General features: G+C 40.2%; 1 protein-coding gene across 2 annotated transcripts in view; it reads left to right on the plus strand.

Annotated features, from left to right (window-relative positions):
• Positions 1–17,403, plus strand: part of MAP2K1 (mitogen-activated protein kinase kinase 1) — a 71,137-nt gene that overhangs the window by 15,183 nt on the left and 38,551 nt on the right. The gene's annotated exons all lie outside the window — the stretch shown is intronic.

The raw sequence follows: 17,403 nt of genomic DNA on the forward strand, positions 1-17,403 counted from the left end.
AAATTTATAAAATGGGCATAATAACACCTGCTCAGCAAAAAGGATTAATAGACACTCCACATGTGTAAACTGTTTTTATGATTAACAGGACTAGTGGTAAAGACCAGAACAAGATTCCCAGCCCAGGGTGCCTTATTCTCTATCAGGTGAGAAAGAGAGAAAATTCTTACATCCCGAAGAACTTCTAATGATGGTGCTCATCGACTGTTCTTTATCTACGTAGAATTAGAATAGAGACAGCGATGCCGGGCATACTTGAAATTTTTGGGGATGTGCAGGAAGCAAAAGAATTATTTTCAGTGAACAGGAGGCTGCAAAAGGTGCTTAGGAAACAACTGTCACATAGTACATCCCAATATAGACTCCTCCCAGCTTCTCTAGGACTGCCATCTGCCTAACAAGCACCCCCAGGAAGCTCAGCTTTCTTTTCCAAGAGTTTAAAGAGGATTTCCTGGGGTGTGTGTGTGTGTGCGTGTGTGCGTGTGCGCGCGCGCGCAGGAATAAGGAGGGGTATTGACATAAAGGGATGGTAACACTCTCTTCCTGTGGCTCTAGCCAGATGTTGGGAGTCAGCTCTTCCTTCATGGTTCATCCGCATTTCTTCCCAATGAGTCCTGGCCTCTGCTCAAACTGTGCCTTCTGTTGGGGATTCTCTTTATCACCCTCAATGCATGTTGAAATCCTTGCATCACACCTTCTGCAAGTCCGTCACAGACCTCTCCTCTCCCGTGCTCCGTGTAGTGGTCATCTGCTCCACTGTTTAGAGTACTCTGTACATATCCCGCCATAGTTCAGTTGTTTGTGCGATTCTGTCCTCTTAGACTGGACTTGGTGAAGTCTGGGACTGGATCTTATTCATCCTTATCTCCAGTGCTAGTATGTTCCCTGGCATCTGGTTTGGTAAAATTTAGTTGACTGACCAAGCCTCGAGATGGCAGTAAAGGCAGAGGACAGAAGACCTCTGCTCCCAAGGACAAGGCTCTGCTAATCTCTGTTAAGGCTGACTTTGACTTTATTGGTAGTTGATTATTTTCAGCTTCTAGTGCTTGGTCCAAGAGTGTCACAGTGTTGGTGGTAATCATAGCATTTGTTCTGCAAGGCTCTATATACTTTTCATATTTTTTTTACATCCTTTTATTTCCTCAATCACATGAGGCATATGCGATGTTGTTTATACTTAATAGATAGGAAAACTGATCCTGGTTAAGGGCCTTATGCAAGTCATCCAGGCAGCTATGAGTGCCTGTAGCCCTCTCTGTATTGCCTTTTTAGCCAGTGGTCCCTTACTAGCCCAGAGGAGAAACTGGCAGTGACATTCTGTGGTGTCCCTGCAGCCACGTGCCTGGCACAGAGGAAGGCTCAGAGAATGTTTGGGGCCAAATGGATTTGTGAGCCTATTTGCATGGTGAGCTGAACACTTATCCCCAGCAAATGCCAGGCTCCTTGATGGATATGTGACATTGGTGGCTGAATATACATGGCACCTGTGGCTTTTCACACTCTCCCCCCACGCCTCTTCAGGAACTGGGATAGGACAGATGGCCAGAGACACAGAATTCGCAGCTTTGCATCCTCTCTGCAAATCACATTTGAGGAAGAGTTAAGTTTGTGCAATAACACAATTTCAGTAACATGGTTTCATACTGCTGGTAGTTGTTTAACACTCTGGATAAATCACACTTCAGCAGAACTCATTTGGGAACAGAGTTTAATTTCACTGTAGGTGGCTGTGATTCCTACCCACCAGTCCTCCTACACCAACCCCCTTCCCCAATCTAGGCTGATAAGGTGAATGCAGCACAAAGCCAAGCTATTTGTAAACCCAGGATAGCATTACATATGTCAGTCGTTTTTTTACCACCAACACCTTTCATTTCTTCTCCCCTCAGTACAGCTGCCTGTCCTTAAATGTAAGGGATAGAAAAGATTTTGATAGTTCTACCTGCTGAAAGTCTCGTGAAGAGACTGAGACCCAGAGAAGCTGGGCAGCTTACTCAGTGTTATATGGCTAGTGAAGATCTGGATTGAAGTCCAGGGCCCCTGCCTTCTCTCCAGGCTCATGTTTTCTGCCCTGCCCTACTGCCCACTCTTTGATCTGTCTTACAACAAGGGAAGAGTTTGTTCAGTTTTAAATGAATAAAGATGACCAGCTGTTCATTGTTAAAGGCCCCCAGCACTGTGAATTCATTTCCTGTTAACCCTCACAGCCTCTCTTAATGTCTTTGGTAGGGGCCATTAACATCTTGGCATATTTTTGTATAGTTAGCTGCAGCATAGGGATAACTCTGTATGGGTTTGACTGATAGAATTTTTTTAGCAAACAAAAGAAAAAGAGGGAAGGATGATAAGTATATGCGAAGGGAGAGAAAAATTATTCATTTTTCTCTGAACAGTGTACCTTTTGGCTCTTTTGCTCTAAAAAATCATCAAATTTTGATATTTCAAATAAGACAGGTGTCCAGACTGCTGAAGATTATTAAAATGTAACAACAGCTCCAAATCTAGAGCTTGAAAAATAATACTTCTCATTTGTCATAGAAGCTTTAGTGTTCTATGTTCTCCTTCTATAAGGGGGCTTGGGAGCTCACCAAGTGGTGTGCCATCAGCTGGTCTTTGGTCCTATCCTGTTGGGGGTGGGCGTATTCTTTGTTAAAGGGGGAACTTCTAGCAGGGAAACATGTGACTGGCTAGCCAGAGCGTCCCAATTGACCTGCCCTGGGGTAATGTCTGTTGCAGGAAGCCCAGTTGTAACACAGCAGAAGATAATTCTTTGCAGAGGATCTTACATGTTCAGTGTTTATTGATTTTTTTATTTTAAAAATATATTTTCCTCTTCTTTCTAGACTACAAATAACTAGAGTTTCTTTAATTAAGAAACTAGCTTCCCCCACAGATACAAACACTGTTGCAACTCTTAGCTTCATAGGAGTGAACCATGGAGGCAGACACCTGAGATTGGAGTCCTGGCTTCACTCATAAATAAATTGTGTCAGTTGGGTTCATTACGGTACCTCTCTTACACCTAGAATCCTCATTAGTAAATTTTGGGGTAGTAATACCTAACTTGCAGTGTTTTGAGGGTTAAATGTAAGGTTTTTAGCATAACACCTAAATCATACTAAGCATTCAAAAAAATGTTACTCACAGCTATTTACATTTTGTTTGGGGTTTCTCCTTCAAGTTTATTGCCACTGGTTGGGAGCCTACTTCTCCTTTAAGGCTGAAGTCAGATATTCTCTTGACCATGAAACTTTGCCTGTCTCCCTTGGTAAAGCTCCCCTAAGGAGGCAAACCGCTTGGGCGTGTATGTGTGTGGTGATCTTCATGCATATCTGTTGCATTTCATCACCTATCCTGTAAACTTTTGGAGATCAAGAGTTCAGTTTCTATGCCTCATTGCTAGTCCAGGCCTGGTGTGGTCTGTAAATGTGGAATGAATGAATGTTGGTGTTAGCTTACAGGGTTCATATGGGACAGGAGATTTGCTCTTTAGGCATACCTCAGAGATGTCGTGGGTTCGGTCCAGACCACAGCAGTAAAGTGAGTATGGCAATAAAGTGAGTTGTAATCTTTTTGCTGGTGGAGAGTCTTGCCTTCTATCTGTAGAAAACATATCTGTGAAGCGCAATAAAGTGAAGTGCAGTAAATCGAGGTGTGTCTGTATTGGGTTTTCACTGATATCAAATACAATGTTATCTGCATTGAGTTTCTTGATAACTATTCTTGAATCATTTTTTTCCCTTCTTGTTTTTTGACTGATTAAGCAAAATCTAGGCTTGTTGGAGTCCAGATAGTACCAAGAGATGTGGCTCCTCCCTGACTGTGTTGTAGGTATAGTGCTTAATTCAGTGCCTGTCATGAAGTAAGTTGGGAGTATTATCTGGTTACTAGATTGTAAATGACAATGGTGAGTAGGGATGTCATAAATATACTGGTGGTCTAGGGGTATGAAGGTGTTAATAAAATTTCTCTCAGAATAGTCCAAGCAGCTCCTAGGATGTAGCTTCAGAGGCAGGATGTGGCAAACCAGTGAGTAAATGAGAGCTGTTCTTTTTTGGAAGAAAAGGAAGTGGGTGGGGGAGAATTGAAGAGGAAGAGCTTGGTGGACAAATCTTTTTATCTGCTTTTGTAAGAACATGCAACTCTTTTAAGTGCCAGGCAGAGCCTGTATAGTTTTGACCCAAAGCAACCAAGGTGGAAAGAATACTTAATAATGCTGGTTCTGCAGTTGTCTTGTTTTTCTCCACAGCTCAAGTTTAATAAACTCAAGTTTAATATGCAATGGAGTATTGTCTTAGTAGATTTTGTTTTCTAATCTCAATCATTGGTATATTTAATGCTGTTAGAGGATTTGTAGTTAATGTGAGGTGTCAGCCACAATCACACTCTTTTCTAATCAACTATAAGGTAGAAGAAAGGCATTTTTTGTTATTGCTTTTTTTAGAAAAATACCTTTTTCGTGTGTTTACCTATTTACCTGTTTTTGAACACATTCTCTACCCATTCTCTGTCCAGGTGCCCATAACAGTCCCTTGTGATACAGGACAAGAGTACACTTCTATTTAATGCACATAAGAGATGTTCAAGGTTAGATGACCAGTTACCAGTAGAGTTGGTGGAGGGCTCCAGATCTCCTGACTTCAAGTTCAGGGTTATTTCCTTGGACTAGGTAATAAGAAAATAATTATCTAAAAAAAAAAGTCCCCAGTGGGCTTCCAAGGACCTGGAAAGCCAATATCTCCTGAGTTGTGCAGCTCTTGACTCTATTTCTGTGAAGGTTCCAAACTAGAATTTTTGTACTTATTCAAATATCTGCTTTGCACAAGCACATTATGGGTGATTTGATCCTAAAACTGCATACTTAAATTGCATTTTTGTCAAATTTTGATATCTTACATGCACTTTAGGTGTTTCAGTATTAAAACAAGTATTCTTATGGCATTTTTTAGAAGCTAAGATGTCAGGCAGCTCTATGCTGAACCCTAAACGTAAGAGTTAATTTATTTTTTTTATTGAGGTACAATTGACACATAACATTATAAATTTAGGATGTGCCCATGAATTGAGTTGATACATTTATGTATCACAATATGATTACCGCCATAGCATTAGCTAACACCTCTGTCACAAGTCACATAATTATTATTTCTTTGTGGTGAGAACATTTAAGATCTAGTCTCTTATCATCTTTGAAGTATATAATACAGTATTGTTGACTAAAATCACTATGCTGTGCATTAGATCTCCAGAACCTATTTATCTTCTAACTGCAAGGTTGTACCTTTTGACCAACATCTCCACTAATTCCTCTTCCTTTTCCCTAAACCTAATTCCTTAGTTTGGTGTATTGTGTCCTTCATGGTCTAGTCCCATTTTACCCTCCAGCCTCATCTGCGCTCTTTTCTAGATGCATTTACTTTCTGGCCACTTGGAACAGCTGTAACTTTCAGTATCTTTTTGTTCATACTGCTGCCAAAGTCTGGAGTGCTTTTCCCGCTGCTGCAAAAACTAATATCCTGCAGTACTAAACTAGGGTGTTACATTTTCTGACTTTCAATTTCCCTTCCTCATCTTAGATGGAATTGGGGTCTTTTTTTTCTATTTGCATAGCCCCCTGTGCCCACTTCACTTTCAGTACTATGATCTGCCTTACCCTGCAGTTGTTGCTGTAGTAGTTAGTATCCTTCCCTGTGTTTGGCTTTTACTGCAGTACTCTGTTTGTCTTATCTCTGTATCTCTATCTCCATGACTCTTACACATACACAAATTAAGATTGCCTGGTGAGGGCAGGGACCTTGTCTTCCTCACCTGTACTTTCCTAGCCTCTAGTATAGCATGAATGGTGCCTCTTACACAGTGAATGCTCCATAATAAATCTGCATTGCATTCTCACAGCTGTAGACATAAATGGGTGTAAGCCAGATGTCTAGTCAAGTTCCTTATCCTCTGTCCTCTAGTTTGGGGGAGTTTTAGAGGTTTACATTCTCATGGTCACTTCTGCTTCTCTGGGGCTCGTGTTTTCCTTTCTGTGGATTTTCTCTTCTTTTTGCTTTGTGTTTAACCAGCTTGGAATTTGGCCCCCTTTCCCTGGTTTTGACCAAACAACAGTAAGAGCAAAATGTACATAAGCTATTTGTGTACATGGAAGATTGGACTGAGGGTCTGGGGTGGAGAGGATTATTATAGCAATAAAGACAACTTAAAATCTACTAGTATTGGATGTTTTTGGTCTTAAATAACCTTTGCCACTTTGCCATAGTGCATACTTTTCTTCCCCTCCTGCTATGTCATAGCCACCCCTAAAGCAAGCCTCTTCCATTTTATTCTGCCACAAAAGTCAGCTCTCTAGCTCCACTCCTATGTGCTGCTCAGGCCTGCTTCTGCCTATACCAATGCTTAGGAGCAGACCCTTCTAAACCGTGAGCAAGCCTTCTGGTCCTCTGGTAGGTAGCCTTTGCCATGAGGGGATTGGTTAGCACAAACACTTATTTCCCACCCTCCATCTTTTTTAGAAGACAGAAGCAAGCACTGTCAGTTTTGGTTTTAGATAAATTTAGTTTTCTCTGGTTCAAAACCCTGGTAGAGTTTTGACCTTACCAGACCAACTGCTATTTTTTTGAGGGCCTGACTAGTAGTTTTCCATGTTCTAGATTAAGAAGTTGAGTGCCTAGGTGAGCACTTTAACGTATTTCTATCCCTGATTATGGGATCAGGATTCCCTGAGCGTTGCTAAAGAGTGATCTAGAGAGTAAGATTTTTCCCCAGAGGTGATGTTTGCTCACAGATGAGGTTTGCTGACCAGTCTGTGTATGCTTTGGGTGAGAAGAGCCAAGCATATTTGTGTATTTAAAGGAGGAAACAGGTGTGAGGAATTAAGATTCATCAACATTATGGACTAGAATTGGAGATGTTTTGAATGATGTGATTCTTCTGACTACACCTTTTTCCTTAGTTGTGCTCCTGGGTATTCACTGCTAATCTTTTTGCCCAGGGGACTGACTGGACCATCCTCCTGGTTCTGAGTTATGAAGTCTAAGGTTATGGTCACATTGAGTCCTCTACCTCCTCTCATTGAAGAGCACCCTGCATCTTTGATACAGAGCCATAAGGGGCATTATTACATAGGGTGTTTCTAAAAGGTCAGGTTCTCAAAAATAGGGAATGGGTGAGGTCAAATACATCATTTTTCTGAGGCCACAATCAACCACCTTGTCCTTTCAGAAACAGCCAGCCACGCCCATTCTGTGGCCACCACCAGACCCAGGGTTCCCTTTTTATTCTCACTTTTAAAAGAGAGTGTGTTATTAGTTTCAAGTATACATTACATTGGTTAGACATTTATATAGTTTATAAAATGATTCCCCTAATTACTTTCTTTCCTCTGACTCTCCACGTAGCTATTACATGAATTCTAACTGCATTCCCTATGCCGTGCTCCCCACCCCTGTGACCATCCATCAACTACTACTTTGTACTTCTTTAACTCTTCACCACATTCTCCCAGCCTCCCACCCCCCTTCCCCTTTGGCCGTCACCAGATTGTCTTCTATATTTGTGAGTCTGTTTTTGATTAGTTTGTTCTTTTTGTTTCTTAGAGTCCACATGTAAGTGAAATCATTTGGTATTTATCTTTCTCTGACTTATTTCACTCAGCATGATAACCTCTAGGTCCATCCATCTCATTGCAAATGGTAGGATTTCATTTTTTTAATGGCTGAGTAATATTCCATTGTATATATGAACCATAACTTCTTTATCCAGTCATCTTTCGATGGGCATTTAGGTTGCTTCCATATCTTGGCTATTGTAAATTGTATTGCCATGAACGTAGGGATGCATAGATCTTTATGATTATTGTTTTGGTTTTCTTTGGATAAATTCCCAGAAGTGCAATTGCTGGGTCAAAAAGTATTTCCATTTTTAAGTTTTTGAGAATCCTTCAGACTGTTTTCCATAGTGGCAGAACCAATTTGCAATCCTACCAACAGTGTATGGTAGGATTCACTTTTCACCACATCCTTGCTAACACTTGGTGTTCTTTGATTTATTGATGATAGCAATTCTGACAGGTGTGAGGTGCTATCTCATTGTGGTTTTAATTTGCATTTCTCTGATGATTAGTGACCTTGAACATCTTTTCATATGTCTGTTGGCCATCTGTATTTTCTCTTTGGAGAAATATCCTTTCAGGTCTTCAGCCCATTTTTTAATTGGATTGTTTGCTTTTTGGTTATTGAGTTGTATGAGTTCTTTATATATATTGGGTATTAACCTCTTATCAAGATGTATCATAAGCGAATATCTTTTCCCATTCAGTCAGTTGTCTTTTTGTTTTGTTGATAGTTTGCTGTACAAAAACTTTTTAGTTTGATGTAGTCCCATTTGTTTATTTTTTCTTTTGTTTCTCTTGTCCGAGGAGATATACTTGAAAAGAAATATTATTGTTAGCAATATCAGAGAATTCACTACCTATGTTTTCTTCTAGAAGTTTTATGGTTTTGGATCTTACTTTTAAGCCTTTAATCTATTTTGAGTATGTTCTTGTATATAGTGTAAGAAGGTGGTTCCGTTTTCCTTTTTTTTTTTTTTTTTTTTTTGCATATATCTGTCCAATTTTCCCAGCACTATTTATTGAAGAGACTGTGTTTATCCCATTCTGTATTCTTGCCTCCTTTGTCATATATTAAGTGAACATATAGGTGTGGATTTATTTCTGGGCTCTCTATTCTGTTCCATCAACGTATCTGTTTTTATGCCAGTACCATACTGTTTTAATTACTGTAGGCTTGTAGTATAGTTGGATGTCAGGTAGTGTGATGCCTCCAACTTCATTTTTCTTAAGATCACCTTGGCTATTCGGGGTCGTTTATGGTTCCATATTAATTGCATCAAAAACAATAAAGTACCTGGGAATCAAATTAACCAAGAAGGTAAAAGACCTGTTCTCAGAAAATTATAAGTCACTGAAAAAAGAAATTGATGAAGATAGAAATAAATGGAAACATATACCATGTTCATGTGTAGGAAGAATCAACATCGTAAAAATAGCCATACTACCCAAAGCAAGCTAGAGGTTAAATGCCATCCCTATCAAAATACCAATGGCATTTTTCAGAGAGTTAGAACAAATAATCCTAAAATTTATATGGCTTCCTTTGTTTTTTTGATGACCACACATTTATTTATTTTCAGCCTGGGCTGTCTTTGGTGCTTTCTTCCTTTCGCTACTCCCTGTCCTTCATCTTAACTTTTCTCTTCAGTAGTGCCGGGGCTCTCACATGGCCACCGGTATTTTACTGCTTCTACCAATGTGCTTTACCTGGGCAGTGTCTGTTCCCTTTTTACCCCAATCAAAATGTGTCAGTCTTGGATGTTCTGAAGCGAGCTCCTCTTTGGGTAGATTTAATTTGTTGTCCTTCCAGGAACTTTGATCTTTTAGCAGAATACAGTTCTTTACCTCAAAGTAATAAGTCACTAATGGGTAAATACCTGGTGGTAGGGATGAGCTGATGGGAGATTTGTTTGAAGGACATGAGCTCTTCAGCAAGGTGTAGAGAAAACATCAAGCTTTGGAATTCCATCCCTCATCTTGGGTAAATTGCTTAACCGCTCCTGGCCTCCATTTCCATATCTGTAAAATGAGAACAACATGCCTATGTTTTAATGTTGTTGTGAGGATTAAATGAATTAATGGTTGAACCATTGCTAGCACTTAGGAAGCTCATCTCTTAACTGCATCTAAATTTCATTCTTAATCAGACTGTTATGTCCCTCTCTTGCTTGTGTCATCTATCTTCTAATCTATTTTCCCCTTTCCCTCCAAACTTCATTTCTTTTCCTTTTTGTACTTCTATGGAAGACTGATCTTTTAGGGCTTAATTCATATGTGGCTAATAAGAAACAAATTTTGTCCGCTGGGGCAAAAGGAGCTATAGGCTGTCAGTTCTTTCAAGTAACAATCTGACACCCCCTCTCTAATTCAGGATGTGCAGTATTTAAGAAGAGTCTGCAAGTGGGTGTTCCTTTCACAACAGAGTTTTCGTGTGTGTGTGTGTGTGTGTGTGTGTGTGTGTGTGTGTGTGTGTTTGGTTCAGTGAGTCTGTCTGTGGAAACATGCCATGGGAAGGTAATTTATATGATTTCAGAAGCCTGTTTGATTCCAAGGGGTAAGTTGATTTTTTTTTTTTTTTTGAGGATAAGAATATGTGATTCTTATTTTTCTCTTTTTAATTAAACTGGTTTTCTTGACTTTTAGAAACATTTATTAGCTTGGAAACTACTTGATTTAAAGTGAAATTAAAGATAAACATCTGTCTTTACTCATTTTTTTACTTTTGTTTTATTCCCCCAATACTTGCTATTTGCTTATAATAAACTTCTAATTTATTTTTACTCATTTTATTTTTAAAATAATTTTTTATTTTTCAATTATAGTTGACATATAACGCCATCTCAACATGACTTTTGTATATCCTTATAGGACTTCTGTTCAGCTAGACTTCAGGCAGTTCTCAATAATGGTTGTTTTGTAGTTTGGTTGTAATTTTAAGGTGGTCTGGGAGGAAGTGAGTGAGCACAACATTTACCTACTCCACCATCTTAACCAGAACTGTCGCTTATAATATTCTTAATCTCAGTTCTGTACCCTTGTCTACAGAGTGGATCCCATTAGAATGCCCTTTCTTCTTTTTTTGTTATGGAAAACTTAAAATTTTTAAATTAAATTTATTGTGGTGACTTTAGTTAATAACATATAATTTTCAGCTGTACAAGATCATCTAAATTTTATGTATTTTCTAGACCAATTCAGCCCTCATAGCCATATAAAACTTATTCTAATTACTCCAGCATATCCTGAACTACAGAACTATTTGTATCATAGACCTCTTGTGAGAATTAGGGGAACTGTGGGAGTCTTTGTTTCATAGTCTTTTTGGGGAGTGATGGAGAAACAAATGAAAGGCAGTAAAGGTAGTATTTAACTACATTGTGCATTTTTTTCCAGATTATTTATTTATTGCATGATAATGTGAAAATATAAAAATTTCATCAGTAAAATGGGGCTAACAGTGGTAATCACATCATAGTTAGGAGAGTAAAGGAGTTCATCCACATTTAGCAGAATACCTGGTATATAGCAGATATGCAGTAGGTACTGTTAAATCAAGTGTCTTATTAACCAATAATTACATGACAGTAGCATAACAATATTAAATATTTGTTTAGCATTTTATGATTCTAACATATTTTACATTACTCTCTCATTTTATCTCTGCAGCCACCTTTTATTTATCATTACATTGTTGTCTTAATCTGCCCTTAGCTGTCTGTATTCCTTTTGCTATTTCAGTGAAGGCCTTTAGTGTCAAAAAGTATGCATTCTCAAAGAGTATCTGGGAGGATAAAGTAATCAATTTATTCTCAAAGGAAAACGCAATGAGGATGAGATAACTGTCAGTGCGGTTCATATGTGGGCAAGAAGTAATAACCAGGGCCTCAAACCATACAACATGGGAAGCCAACCACTCTGCAGAAATATACGGTCCTTAGTTGTAGAGTTCTAACCTTGGAATATTACAGGAAAAATTCAATATTAGGGTTGGAGAATTTTAGCACTGAAGAGGACTTTAAGGACCACTTAGTTTAACTCTCCTCTTTTACCTATGAGAAAAATGAGGGGAATTGACTTGTACAAATTCATAGAGCGAGTAACTATCAAAGTTGAACTCAGGTTTTCTGACTCCCAAAACCTTCACACCTGTTGCCCAAGCACAGGGTATCTGACATGTTTTTCTACTTTCATGTGCCTTTGTGAAAGACCAGTTCTGTGCTGACCCAGAAGCACATGATTTCCTGCATATGTCTTTGGCCTTGGAAATAGGTCCAGGGACTACTTTCAAGGACAGTGGCTGTGAGACTTTTCTCACCTACACATCTGTCAGCAGGCAGGCGGTGAAGAGTAGGAGGCCAAGATATGAGCAGCCAGCATCAAGGAAAAGGAAAGAAATGCCTCTGCTAAATTCAGTGAAATACATTATGAACTGAAGCATGGCTTCCCATAGCTGCTTAAGAATCTAAGCCCAAAGCTAGACTCAGCACCAACAAGCAGAGGCCTACAGAGGTCTACTATTGCTGGAGGAGGTATAGGAAACTTTCTCCTGCCTAACAACTATGACAGATATAAGGTAGTTTGGTTGTCATGGAGAGGAGAGGAAGTCTGTGCTCACAGTGGCTGCTTAAGACTGAAGCTGGACCAGAACAACAGAGAACCTACCACCCTCTACCTGCCCCTACCACAATTCTAGCATCAAAAAAAAGTAATTTCAGGCTAGAATATCCATCTGTCTGTCTGTCTGTCTGTCTGTCTATCTGTCTATTGAGAGAAGGATTGAGATAGAGAGAGAGGAGGCAGACACTGGAACTTTTAAAAGAATTGGCTCATGCGGTTGTGGAAGCCTGGGTAAGTTGAAAATTTCCAGGGTAGTCAAGCAGGCAACAGATCCATGGAAGAGTTGCATTTTGAGTCCAAAAGCAGTCTGCTGGCAGAGTTCCTTCTTCTTCAGGGAGGTCAGTCTTTGTTCCATTAAGGTCTTCAACTGGTTGGCTGAGGCCCGCTCACATTATGGAGGGTAATCTAATGCTTTACTCAGGTCTACCAATTTGTTAGACCTGAGTAAAGCACTAGATTTATCCCTGCAAAAAACAAAAAGTAAACATGCTTTTATAGAAACACCTAGAATAATGTTTCACTGAATACCTTGGCACTGTGGCCCAGCCCAAGTGACACATGAAATTAACCATCACATGCCCCCTTCTGTTTACTACCCTCCCCCACAAAGAGTGATCCCTTTCCTGTTTTATAATGCATAGATTAGTTTCCCCCTTTTTTTCTTTGAATTTTATATAGATCCAACAACATAGTATGTATACTTTTGCATTTGGCTTCCTTCACAGAACCTGTATATACGTAATCCTAGGATTTTATTGCCTAGTTAATTGACCAGCCCTTCCCAGAGTGGCCTGTAGGATTGAGCTGTAGTAGGGTCTAGAAGTCCTTTTTCACCATGTCTGGGGCTGGCCCTAGATGGCACATCTGCATTCTCTAACACAGGTGGGCTAGCATAGGGTAGAGTCTGGAAGTTGGTAAGTTGCACCTTTTGCCCTCTCTGCCTTCATCCTTCAGGTGTGGTCTCTTTTCCTTTCTTACTACTCTGTAATTTCCCTGCATCCCCTGTGGGCCATGGATTGACTATGCAGTGAACTCTGATGCCAGTTCTTTTCTCCTGAGATTTCCCCCACTGCCTGTTGCAGCTCCTTATTCCCTCAACTGAACACACCTCAGCCTTATTCTGCACCTTCTCAGCTGGCTGTCATGTTGACAGGCTTGAACCGCAGAGATATCTAGACAACTCTTCCTTCTTCTCCCCATAGGCCTTTTTAAAAAAAAAAAAAAAAAAAATGTGTATGGAAACTGAGGACCAGAGAGGGAAGTGACTTTCTTGAGATCTTATAGATGGTGGGTGGTATAGGGTATGGATCAAGGGGTTGCAGCCTTAGTCTCTGGCCACTATTCCTTTTTAGCTTGAGTGTTTTTGCATTTCCTTCCCTCTTCCCTGCCCCAGTAGTATTCCTACTTGCTATATTCACTGGGGAGAGAGAACTTAACAACTCCCTGGGGTTTCTGGTGAGGACAGTTACGTTCACTGGGACCCTTTCTCTCCTTCCAGCACAGTAATTGATTGTCATCCTTTGCTCTTCCCTCTGTGCTCCCTCCTGGCAGAACAAGGCCTGCCACCTAGAGTAGCTTTGCTCTGTCTGTCAAGCTAGAGCAAGGCTCAGGTTGATGATGGACATCTGGCTGGCGTTTGGCATGTAATTGTGGCCCATTTCTGTTTGGTATGTGGCACTTTGAAGACCCTATTCATTTGGACATCACCTCCATCTTCATTCATTCATTCCTGTAGGTCAGCTTTCCATTTCTGTGACCATCAGTGTTGGAGGTGGCAGTGCGGGGCCTTGAAAGGAGCTCTGTTTTAGAAGTTGGGAGACCTGCCACCAATTAGTTGTGTGACCTTGTCCTCTCTGGACCTCAATTTCACCATCTGTAAAGTGGGTTAGATCAGGTGGTCTTTAAGGTCCTTCCCTATGCTACCTTTTATACTACTTGATTTGAACCACTGAGCTACAAATGAAAGACTCCAGTTGTGGTTTTGTAATTACACTTAGCAGATGGGCGAGATGAGAAGGAAGGAGATGTTCTTGTCTATAGGATCGTCTTTTCCCCACCTACTTCATGTGCCTCCCTGGTGTTTTTGGAACACAAATAACAACTCTTGTTTTTCTCTGCATTCCCATTTCAAACCTGTAATCTTCTTGTATCTTTATGAACTGTGTTTACTGTAAGATAGTTGTGGTGCAGAATTCATTTTACAGTGTGTGGTTTTTCTCTCTGCTGTGACGAACCTGAGGGGGTGATCAGAGCTCATCACAGCTGGTCCCTGGAGAGGGCTGTATGTGTGTGTCAGATTTATTGTGCCAGGCTCCAGTTTCTCTTCTCAATCTCTAGTTCTGGTTTTGCTGTTTTTCAGTTAAAACCAAAGATTATGAAGGAGGCAGTTTCTTGCCCCTGAATTTTAGAGGTTTATGGTATGGCTGGGGATGAGGGGCCCCTCTCTTCCTATTTTCTTTGCTTAAGGTATTTCACCTTGGGAGGGCAGAAATGAGCCTTGTTGAACATCATCAACTCCCTTTGCAAGAGGAAGCAATACTGAATGTGGTTACATTATTGACTCCTTTTTAATGAATACTGAAAATCACTTGATGCCAGGCTTTTCCTTTCACCTTTAGATTTTCTGAAACAGTAAAAAAAAACTTTTAGGAGGTTTTAAGAATTATTAAATTAAAGGAAAGGCAGTATTTCTAATCCTGCTGTTGCTCCACCTGCCCTAACATCAGTGCAGAAGTGAGTCAAAATTCCAGTGTTTCTTCCCATTAGTTTTCAGTTTCGATCCTCCCCTAGTGAAGTAAGCATGGAGTTATTACTCCATTTTACAGAAGAGAAAACCAAGATGTGTCGAGGTTAAAATGACTTACCCATGGTCACACAGTTAGTTGGTGACCAATAAGAATGATAAGAATGATTATGAGATTCCAAGATGCCAGATTACTAATGATTTGTTAATTTGGCAACACTGTACCACCCTCAGTCATTAAGAGAGTCTTGCTGTAACAGCTTATCGTTTTTGCCATGTCTTTCCCTACTCCACCTTCAGAAAACACAAAGCAGGAGCCAGATCCTTACTGGTGGGGTAGGTGGCTAGACAGTAGAGCATAGGAGGTAGAAGAGAGAGGAAGGTGGCACAAAGCCTAGATTTAATTTTTCTTCTGAAGGTGGGAGAATTACTTATTTCTGTAGAGAGTCAAGAAAATGAACAGAATCAACATTCCTTTTATCCCCCCTTCAGATGGGTGGGGTTTCTTGGGGCTGGTGTTACTTGCAAGGTAGTATTCAGATTGATGTGCAGGGGAAACAGGATTTCATCTGGGGCAAAGGGTAGGTACAGCATCTTGATGTCCAATGGAGCCTAGTATGTTAAATGTTCCACACTAGCATCTTACTGATGTTTGCAAGTTCGCTTCTCTGAAGCATTGAACTTGTTAATGAGATAAAAAAGACTTAGAGATTCTCTCTGCCTAGCTTTCAATCTTAACTCTGCATCTCACTGTGACCTTGGACAAGTTGCTTTACTTGCCTGTGCTTGAGTTTGCCATCTGTTTTATTTATAGTGTTGTGTATTAACTACATTAATAACTACAAAACAGAAGAATACACAGTGTTGTGAGAAGAGTGATTTTCCTTCCATCTAACCCTCTTTTTATCTTTCCCTCATACCTACTCTGTGTGTGTGTGTGTGTGTATGTGTGTGTGTGTGTGTGTGTGTCTTTCAGAGTGCATTACCACCTGGCCTGATGAACTCTCCAGACAAGTGTAACACTTCAAGTTTAATCTGTGGGGTCTCTCTGTATTTGACATGCGTGTCTAAATGTTGTCATCAATGAGCTCCTTTGTGGAGAGACCTGAGAGAAAGGAAACCAGAAGTTGTGTACTGTGTACTCCAGTTACACAGTACCATGTCCCAATACCTGAGGATCTGGGGGCAGCTTTGAGACTTAAATTGAGCCTTTTAGCAAGATGAGAATATTGACTGGCTGTCTTAACTTGCTCGAGCTGCATAAGAAAATACTATAGATTGAGTGGCTTAAACAACAGAAATTTGTTTTCCTCACAGTTTTAGAGGCTTAAAGTCCAAGATACGGGTACCAGTGTATATGGGGGTGTTGGGAAGGTTGCCACTTCTCTTCTTATAAGGCCACCCATCCTTTCTGATTAGGACTCTACTTTATGCCTTATTTAACCTTAATTACCTCCTAAAATTTTTCTCTCTAAACATAGTTACATTTGGGGGCTAGGGCTTCAATATATGAATTTGGGGGGACACAATTCAGTCCATAGCATCAGGTCTCCTCCTTCCCAGAGTTATCCAGTGAGGAAAGTTGGTAAAGCCAGCCTGTGTCCTCTTTGGCCCCATGTTCTGTGTTGTTTGTATAAGGCAGTATTGGATCTGCCTATACATTGCAGGAATCTTTGTCTTCCTGTCTTCTTGAGATTGGAGTGGAGTGTGAATGAAGGGTGGAAGATTAGGCTTGCCCCTATACTTTAAGCTCAGAAATGGTGTGTTTATGGCGGTAGGGGCACCATTGTTTTGTCACCTGTGTTGTTTATTTAGACTAGGGACTGAAATCAAATGAAACACAGTCTCTTTTCTACCCTTCTCTTAATGAATTCCCAGGAGTAATGAATACTTTTTAGTTCTCTCTGTAAAACAAACTTAATAATGCCCACAGCTTGCTGAATGCACAGCTAGCAGGCTGCTCTCTGCATTGCCCACTCGCGTCAGCACCCACTGGTTGAATTATGTGCTTACCAAGAGCCAGTTTGTTCCCAAAGCCATTTGTATAGTTGTAGCTGGTATTGTAACTAGGTAATGTATTTAAATATCTGATAGACTGATGAAAATGACTGCAAATGAGGTGGCTTTTTCCCCTCCCCCCCCCCCCACCACCATGAACACTAGTTAAAAGCTGTGGTAAGACTCAATAAGTCCAAGTTACTAAAAAATAACTACTGTTCAAGTAAATGAACATTAAGATTGGGGAAATCATAGAACTCTTAGAATTTAATTCTGATATTACTCTGTAAAGTGTGTACATTTTTACTCCAATTTAAAGACTCAGTAATTGGAAATGATAGACAGTGTATTATGTTCCGATTCACGTAAGGAAGATGATGTGAGCCTCTTACCAGGGGACTCTTATTCAAAGAGACGGCCTTGCCCTGTGTTA

Source organism: Rousettus aegyptiacus, unplaced genomic scaffold, assembly GCF_014176215.1.
Source record: "Rousettus aegyptiacus isolate mRouAeg1 unplaced genomic scaffold, mRouAeg1.p scaffold_m13_p_3, whole genome shotgun sequence".
Lineage (NCBI taxonomy): Eukaryota > Metazoa > Chordata > Mammalia > Chiroptera > Pteropodidae > Rousettus > Rousettus aegyptiacus.